This window comes from Podarcis muralis, chromosome 1 (genome assembly GCF_964188315.1).
Source record: "Podarcis muralis chromosome 1, rPodMur119.hap1.1, whole genome shotgun sequence".
In the NCBI taxonomy this organism is placed as follows: Eukaryota; Metazoa; Chordata; class Lepidosauria; order Squamata; family Lacertidae; genus Podarcis; species Podarcis muralis.
The window spans coordinates 91,067,632-91,077,487 of NC_135655.1; positions in this window are offsets into that span (position 1 = coordinate 91,067,632).

The window sequence follows — 9,856 nt, forward strand, 5'->3', positions numbered from 1 at the left end:
ATAAAATATTATGAAAATGCAATACAGATGACACCACACTCCAGCAAAACTTGTGAAGATGTATAAAAATAGATCACCAACTTGCTGGAGGTGTAAAGACGGTATAGGGTCATATACGCACATGTGGTGGGAATGCACAGCCATTAAGGAATTTTGGAATAACATCTATAATGAATTTAAAAAGTTATTTAAGTTCTCGTTTAAGAAAAAACCTGAAACCTTCCTCCTAGGTATAATGTCGCCAGAAATTTAAAAAAGATGTTAGACCACTTTTTATGTACATGACAGTAGCAGCCAGGATCTTAATTGCAAGAAACTGGAAAAGTGATAAAACACCTACAATAAATGAGTGGCAGGTCCAAATGATAGAATATCTGCAGTTGGCCATGATGACAGGGAGAGTCAGAGGTTAACCAAAACAGAAAGTACAGAAAGAATGGGAAATCTTTGAAGAATATCTGGAAAACTATTGTAATAATAAACATCTCCTGGCAGAACTAGAATGATTCTTGTAAAGTAAGAAACATAATGTTTTTGGTATCTGATAAAAATAAAGAAAGTAATGCAGTAATTTGGAACTGTGTATGACAGAACAATAGAAATAATAATACAATGAGTCTAATTGGAAGTTAAATGTGTTTATTCTTTCTGTAATTTTTTAAAAATTAATTTCCTCCCCTTCTTTTTCTTTTTTCTCTCCCCCCACCCCTTTTCTCTCTCCCCTTTTTCCTCCTTTGGTTTTTTTCCTTCCTTCTCGCTTTCTTCTTTTGGTCTCCTTTCTGATTTGCTAAGAAAGAGATAAAGTTAAATATGAAAAGTTGACTAACTCAAAGTGATGTTTTGTAGATTGTTAACTATTGTTAAAGATGGTCAACTGTAATGAATTGATGTATTAGTTATTGTTGATTTATTGTTATTGTCGAATCTTAAATAAAATTTATTTTGGATTGTGGGGGGGGGGGAATATTATGACATAAGATTTAATGGATTGCAGCCCACTTCATCAGATGCATGAAGTGCTATTCCTAGTTGCAGATAGGTGCCTTGATGCAGTGGCGTAGCGTGGGGGGTGCAGGGGGGGCCGGCCGCACCGGGCGCAACACCTGGGGGGCGTGCGCTCGCACTCGAGTGCTAAAATCCACGGGTTAGGGGGCGCAAATTACTTGCCTTGCCCCGGGTGCTGACAACCCACGCTACACCACTGCCTTGATGGGAGCCAGCATAGTGTAGTGGTTAAGAGCGGTGGACTCATAATCTGGTGAACCGGGTTCACTTCCCCACTCCTCCACTTGCAGCTGCTGGGTGACCTTGGGCTAGTCACACTTCTCTGAAGTCTCTCAGCCCCACTCACCTCACAGAGTGTGTGTTGTGGGGGAGGAAGGGAAAAGAGAATGTTAGCCGCTTTGAGACTCCTTAGGGTAGTGATAAAGTGGGATATCAAATCCAAACTCTTCTTCTTCTTTTTCTAAATATGTGTGGGGAAGGATTGTTCTACAAAACCTCTGTGGTGTTTAATTTGTCATGCCAATTTCATAAAGGCAGCTCATCACTTGATGTTGAAGTCATCCAATAAGGAATCTGCATTTGCCAAGTCAGATCCAGATATTGTCCAAACCATATCTTGGTCAACGCTAGAGGAGAACATTCAGGAATACTATAGTGCTCCATTCACTGGCATTCATCCTCAGCTTTTGTCAGCCAAGGTGTGTACGAAGGCAATTACAGGAAAGGCCATATGGAAAACTGACCTTTAAAGCTGCAGGGGAAAGTGAGTGTGGTTCAACCATTCTTGTATTTTCTCCTTCATGCCTCCACCATTCTCTCACTCACACAGACACAAACACACAATTATGAGCAGAGAACAACTACAGCTGCACAGGGAAGATGATGGAATCGCTTTATGAAGAAATCTCAGTCTCATTTGTGGAAATGGTAGGGGGGGAAATAAGGGGTTTGATTATTATTCTGTCAGGATAACTCAACAAAACACCTGCATGACACTAGAACCTATTACATTACCTAAAAATGGAGTAGAATGCCATATACTATACATAATCTTAACAAAGTGTCCCAGCTTCCTCCTTGCAGGCAGTATCCTGTGATCTGAGCCACAGATAAAGAAAAATGATTGCAGCAAAGAGTGGAATTCATGCAGGAACAGAGTGGTTTCCTGCTGTAACATTCAGTGATTAATAACATGCAAACCTTCCCAGCACAGCATCATGTTCTCAATTCAGCATAGACATCACAGCACATGGTTTAAAGACAAAAAGGCACTTTATCCTGTCTGTTGGACACCCTATTAAAAAAGGGCAACCTGCAGCTTTCCAGTGGCCTCTTTTTTCTTTTTTTTTTTAAAGTACAATTCAGGAGTTCTGCCTTTCAAGAGCAGGGCATTGTTCCTTAATACACTGCCTTGCAATGTCAATGAACAATCGAACACTCTGAGTGAATTACAGGAATTTTGAGCAAGAAGCACTTTGAACACAATGTAATCAAGATCTCTGTGTTACCAAACTCACTGAAATTGGGAGGTGTTTCTTACACGTTATAAGACTGTACAGCAGTGCAGCTGCAATTTGTCTTCTCAGGTCTCGCTCTAAGCAGCCTAATTCTTTAACTTGTATAATCAATTTCAACCACTTTCTCCAAAGTAGCCCATGACCTTTGCAGCAGTGACCTTTGTATCACCAGAACAGTCTCAGGAGCTATACAGCTATTCTAGCCAGAACAAAGATCATACTTTACTGTTTTGGTGCCAGTTCACAAACTCAGATTTCCATAGTACCAGTACAATAAAAAAATGTATTTATTATCCCTGAACTAGGGCATCTCCAAAAATCAGAACAGTTGAGTGATTAACAGGTGATAGTCTCATAGATGCATTATTTTGAAACTGTGGTGGCATTTAGGTGCGCAGCAAATATACACAAATAAATAATTCCCTGATGTTTACTTCCACACAACACATTGGCCTAGGGCATGGGCATAACCAGGATTTTTTGGGGGGGCAGACTTTTATTGGGGGGCAGAACCTCAGATTTGCATTGATTTTTGTTGAATAATAAAAATTTAGGGGGGCAGTTGCCCCTCAGTCCCCCCTGACTATGCCCATGACCAAGGACAGTCTTTGATGTCTAAAATGAAAGATTCTGAGGCTTAAGCCAATTCTTTCACTATTCTTTCTTTCAATTATCTCAGACTATCAAGTTTTCTTTCACATCAACATTGTGAGATAGGATAGACTGAGTGATAGCAATGGCCACAGTATTCCAGTGAGTTTCACAACTGAATACATTTGTGTGGCGAGGCCCCGGACCCCGCAGTCCCCTCCGAAATAAATACACAAACACAAGTTTATCGGATTAATGGGATAAATAAGGCCACAACTTTATTCGTTACAGATGTGAGCAGTTTGGCTTAGGCAATTGGATGAAGCAAGACTATATCCTGACTCCCGCCTGTCTGCAGGAAGTCTCATAAGGGTCAACCACTGGAAGGAGGAGCCCTATGATATACATCAATTAAGAGCACCCCCAGAGTCATCAATGGGGTCACTCTAGCCCAGGCCCAGGACAGGAACCACACCCAGGATCCCTTTAATGGGATACACTTAACGAGGAGGGGCAGGCGGAGGCAACAACCTCCCCTCCCATAATGAGGCTTACCCAATGCCTAACCTTACAAAGTTGTGACAATTGCTACTAGGTAGGTGAAAACCAAATTGCTAGTGCCAATTTTGCCAACAACCAGCTGACCGACACAGCAGAGCCAAAGTCAATCCATGCAACAAAGGAGGGGGCGGACGGACTGGGAGATCCGAAGAATGGAGGCAAAAGGAGTCTGCTTCCCTGGCCGCACCACAATTTAAACAATTTGCCGCCAGGCAAACCTGATTGGCCAGCCAGGGGGCGTGACATGGGCTGCATTCCTTTGCCCACTGCCAGGTTGCTGCGAGGACCCGAATTCCTGCCTGCAAAGCAGCCCCCCAAAAAGGGGGAGCTGACTTCCCTGCTTCAAGAACAGCAGTCTGTGGCAGCCACTTCATACTGGTTCTTGCAAGTAACATCCTGAGTGACCGGGTGACCCAGAAACCTTTCCTCTCTTGCCTAATGCATAGAGCCTGATTTCAGTTTATTCAGTGGTGAAAGGCACTCTGCATATGCCAGAAGCCATCCATTATTAGGATTGCTTAAAATTACCAATGGTTGCAATCTGACATATAAAACAGGCCCTGGAGCTAAATTCAGCTGAGACCTGGCTCTTAAGAGCCTGTAAAACACACTCACTGTTGAAATACTGTCTTGTCTTAAAAGCAACTCATCAGGTTTAGATCTTTGATCAGCTAGACACATTCCCTTAATCCTCTGATATTACAGTATATTGCTCCAATGCCAAACCCCAGCGGACTTTCTCAGACTACCACATCCAAATCCTTTTTGTTGGTTTTTTAATGCTAAAAAGGCACAATTGATCCCCTCTCACTGAGAGCTGGCCCAATATATTTTGCTGACTGAGGTAAAGCAGCACATAACATCCCATACTTTCAAAAGCACCCAAGGCTGGCCAAGTTTTTTTCAGCACCTGAGGCAAAAAAATAAAAAAAAATACCATAAACATTTCTTTCCCACACCCTGCTTATAACAAAAATGCAAAAACAATAAATAGGCTTTAAAGAAACCTGCTGACTTGGTTCCCTTTAATAACACACAAAATCACCTGCTGAGGCAGTGCCTTGTCTGGTCTGAAAAGAGGCAAACTAGTGGTCAAGACTCATTGAGTACAGAGTTCTAGGGCTCTGATGTTGCTTTAGAGCAGGCTTCCTCAACCTCGGCCCTCCAGATGTTTTGAGACTACAATTCCCATCATCCCTGACCACTGGTCCTGCTAGCTAGGGATCATAGGAGTTGTAGGCCAAAAATATCTGGAGGGCTGAGGTTGAGGAAGCCTGCATTAGAGCTCTGGAGACTTGAGTCCTGTGTAGTAAAAGCAGCTAAATCTCAACTGTTAGCCCCACTTGCTCCAGAAGATGCCTTTTAATTAAAGAGGCCCAGCCCACTCAAGTAGTTTCCTATGGTGTCAAAGCCTCTGAATTCACTGGGTCTTGGAGTCCTCCAAGTCTGAGGATGGCAGCGCCATATCCTTGGGTTTCAGGGATGCTGGTCTCACAGGGTCCTCTGGATAAAACAGTTCTGGCTGATCTTATGGAAATGCAGTCTTTTAATGATCTTGTGACCAAATAAATCCAATTCAAAACCTGACCTCAGATAGACAATTGCTGCACATGGAAGTTCTACTTTTGACAATTTGCTTTTACTGGAAGGGATGTTCATTTCTCCTTTGGTCATACAGTCATAATACAGTACTTATTAGGATTCCTTTGTAGTCAAACGATATATTGTCTACTTTTTATGCCCTTTATGAATAAATGTGTTGAGGTGTGCGTAAGTCTTGGTTTGTTTGTTTGTATGTATGTATGTATGTATGTATGTATATGTATGTATGTACGCAAACACGCATTGTGGGGATGGGGTACCAAACTGGGTCAGTCCTGAGTTAGGCGTCAGATAAACTCATTATTCACTGCATGTATATCTTGTCTTTTTATATCTTGAAGTTCAAGGGTTCCCTGCTGGTCTCCCATCCAGGCACTGACCTGCTTATCTTCAGCCAAGGCTGCTGCTATATCATGGACTGTGCTATGAAACTGAACAGCAGCAAATTCAGCACGGAGAAAATAAAACACTTTTTTTTTTTTTTTTTTTGCACACAGTGCCTAATTAATCTATATAATTCCTTGCAATAAGATGTGATTAGACAAATTAATGGAAGGAACTGTTTTATTGGCTGTTAGTCATGGCGCTATGTTCCAAACCATGTACAGAGGCAGTGTGCTCCTAATCCTAGTTGCTAGGGCATTCTTGTGCATTCTTGTATAGCGCTTGCTATTTATTTTATTATATTTATTGGATGCGTTTCCACCCTGGGACCATATGACGAAGGTTAGGCTGCACATGACGAATGGAAATAGGAAGCAACGGCAGAGAAAGCTGTTGCCTTAAAACCAGGGATTATGAACTCATGTATCTTGAGTCCTACAAAAGCATCACGGAGAGGTTGGTCAGAGCCAGAGAAGCAGGAGAAATTGAAGAGATTGTGTTGGAAGATCCTGGGTAGGCACTCAGTGGGTTGCAGGTTATCTGAGCCTCAAAAGGTATCTGATCCCAGGGAGAGACCCAGTGGCTGTCGGGAATCAAGCCTTTATCAGGAGAAACTGGCAACTCTCCCAGGCACCCGGCTTGATCTCCTGTTGACCTCCCTGTCTGCATTCCCCAGCAAGATCCAAGCAGAGGTTGCGATAGGCGATCCTTCTTAGCATGAGAAGAACACACCCCTCTTTCCTGCCCGCCCCCCCCCCCCCGGGCAGGGGAAAGAGATAGACAGAAAACGTATTTACATGCCTTTATATCTGTCTTTGCAGCGTTACAAATGAGCCAGTGTGGTGTAGTGGTTAAGAGCAGTAGTCACGTAATCTGGGGAACTGGGTTCACATCCCCGCTCCTCCACATGCAGCTGCTGGGTGACCTTGGGCCAGTCACACTTCTGTGAAGTCTCTCAGCCCCACTCACCTCACAGAGTGTTTGTTGTGGGGGAGGAAGGGAAAGGAGAATGTTAGCCGCTTTGAGACTCCTGAAGGAGAGTGAAAGGCGGGATATCAAATCCAAACTCTTCTTCTTCTTCTTCTTCATGCTCCAGCAGTCGAGAGAAAAACACTTCCTGCACTTCCTGTACAGGAACAAGAGGAAGAGCTCATATTACACTCTGAGCTAATTCCGGTGCTTCGCATTGTGAATTGACTGTCCCTCTGTTTCCCACGGAACAGTCCCAACAAAACATCATGTGGTGTTTTCAAGCTACCAGCAGCTCGCGGCTGCATTGCTTCAATATCGTAACAGTGGCCAGGTGGGGGGGTGTGGAGAATTAGATATCACTGAAGGCTCAAGTGGGCTACCGGAAGATTGTTACACTCCTGTCCCTCCTGGTCCACTGCCTTCTGTTGAACAGCCACCTTTGGCACCTCCTCCTGCCAGTGCTGGCACAAGCAAACTTCACAGAACTACATCTCCCTTGAAAGACCGCTTGCTAAATTTCAGGCTCCAGTAGTAAAGCTGTGTCTCCCCACTCTTCAAAAGGAAGGTGCAGGAAGCACATCACTTGTTGGACCAACATCCCATGCATTTAGCCTCTTGTGACTCTCCTTAGCTCTGTAACCTGTAACCTGCCATTTATACTAATCTGATCTGCATATTAAAGCTTTTGGCATAAACTGAGTTGTGTGTTCAAGTTATTTGTTGGATGGGAAGGGGCAGGATGCCGTGGTGTGGTCTCTTAGTTTCTGTTGCTCTCCAACCCCAATGGTCAAGGGTGATGGGAATTGTCGTTCAGCAACATCTCAAAGCCCTGATTATGAGCATCCTGTTGGACACTGTGGGAAATACCATGCATATGCACCAGGAAACAAGTCATGTGATCTGGTTCCTAAGATCTTATTTCATCCATTATTCTTTGGATCCTGTACACACTAGTGTTGAAGAACGAAAACTGAAGAGAGGACCAAAGGGCAAGAAACAGAACATGGGACGGGAAACCCACATTAATTAGTGGAAGCAATAACATTTTTGTCAGTCATCCATATTTCCTGCGGGGTGTAGCTGCATTGGATCAAAGTCACTAATGTTGCATTTGTTTCATTTGTTATCAGTTAAGTGTGTTCAGCTCTTATAAAAGCTTCAGTCACCTGACTTGGTGTCCATCCATCATTCCCTTATATGTTTTTTATTTCCTTTCTGTAATAATGTCTGAAGTATTTAACTCATTCTCACCATAGTTTTCAGAGAATGAAGCAACTTATTATTATTAATATGATGATGATGATGCCACACAGCAGATATAAAAACAAAGTAATTTCGTCAATGTACTATGCTGATTAACAGCAGAGCAAGCCTTTTACTCAACATTTACTCCCCACGCTAGATCCCTGTACATCACTTCCTAAGTTTTATTATTATTACTGAGCAGGGCTCTCCTTTCATAAAGTTGCCCTGACTCACATGTAAACCTTCTGCCATGCAGTTCTTGCCAACTATTAATGGTTTTAATTTCCTGTATGTTTCAGCCTCCCCCAGTTCCTTGGAGATTATGATAAATCTTTGCAAAATCCACCCTCCTTCTCCCCACCCTGTTGGCCGCCATCCTATACCTAGCATACTCGCTTTTCCCCAACTGCCATTCATTCTGTATCTGGATTATATAATTAAAAATTGGCATATATATATATGAAAAATGGGATCAGATGTCACTATACTTTTCTTAAGGTTTTATTCTCCAAGATTGTTCACAGATGTTCTTTCACCATTTAGGTGCAAGAGGCCTCCACTATATACCTCCTGTGACCCCATAAGCAGAAAAAAGTCAATATACCTACAAAGACAATGCTCAGATTGCAAAGGCACATACATTCCTGGAGGCCTCTTCTACTCTCCAAGAGAATAAGACAAAAGTATTTCAAGCTGAATAAGCCTGTTGGAACTCAGTAGAACTCTCCCCACCCCCAAGCATGGGTTTTCACTGTCCAGTGTTAGAGGCTGGTTTAAAGTCTGTCATTTGGACCAGATCTGAGAACCTAAGAGGAGCCCTGCTGGAACAGACTAAAGGTTCACCTCGTCCAGCATCCTGTGACCCACAATGGTCATACAGTTGCCTACAGGAACTCCATAAGCAGAACAAGAAGGCATGAGCCATCTCCCGCTGTTTTCCCCCAACAACTGGTATTCAGTGGCACAAGTCATCTGATCCTGGAGGTAGCATTCTGACGAGTAGCTGCTGATACCCTTATCCTCTATGAATTGGACTAATTCCCCGCAAAGCTGTTCAAATTGGCGGCCATTACCATATTTATTTATTACATTCAAATTCCAAGTTTCCTCTAAAGCGATCAAGATGGCATACCTGGCTCTCCCCATCTCCATTTTATCCTCCCAGCAGCCCTGTGAGGTAGGTTCAGCTGGGAGATAATGACTGGCCCAAAGTTACCTGAATGCTCCCATAGCTCTGTTGGTAGAGCAGGAGATTCTTCATCTCAGGGTCGTGGGTTCAAGCCCCACGTTGGGCAAAAGATAAATATAATAAATAAATAAATAAATTTTATTTATATCCCGCCCTCCCCAGCCGAAGCTGGGCTCAGGGCGGCTAACAACAATCAAAATAATCCAACATTCTAAAAACATTCATTATAAAATTAATTAAAATCAAATTGATGGCAACCATTAAGCAAAATTCTGTGCAGATTGCCAGAGGAGGGGGTCAGGCTGCACCCTGACCAAAGGCCTGGTGGAACAGCTCTGTCTTGCAGGCCCTGCGGAAAGATGTCAGGTCCCGCAGGGCCCTAGTCTCTTGTGACAGAGCGTTCCACCAGATTGGAGCCGCAGCTGAGAAAGCCCTGGCTCTAGTTGAGGCCAACCTAACCTCTCTGTGGCCTGGGATCTTCAGGATGTTTTTATTTGCAGACCGTAAATTTCTATGTGGGACATACCAGGAGAGGCGGTCCCGTAGGTACGAGGGTCCTAGGCCGTATAGGGCTTTAAAGGTTAAAACCAGCACCTTAAACCTGATCCTGTACACCGGGAGCCAGTGCAGCTGGTATAGTACCAGCATTGCAGGGGGTTGGACTAGGTGACCCTCGGGATCCCTTCTAATTCTACAATTTTATGATCCTATACTGTTTCTTATGTCTCTCTCTATCATCCTTCAATGAGTTCTCTTTCTCAGTTACTTTATATTCTTCAAACAATACTTC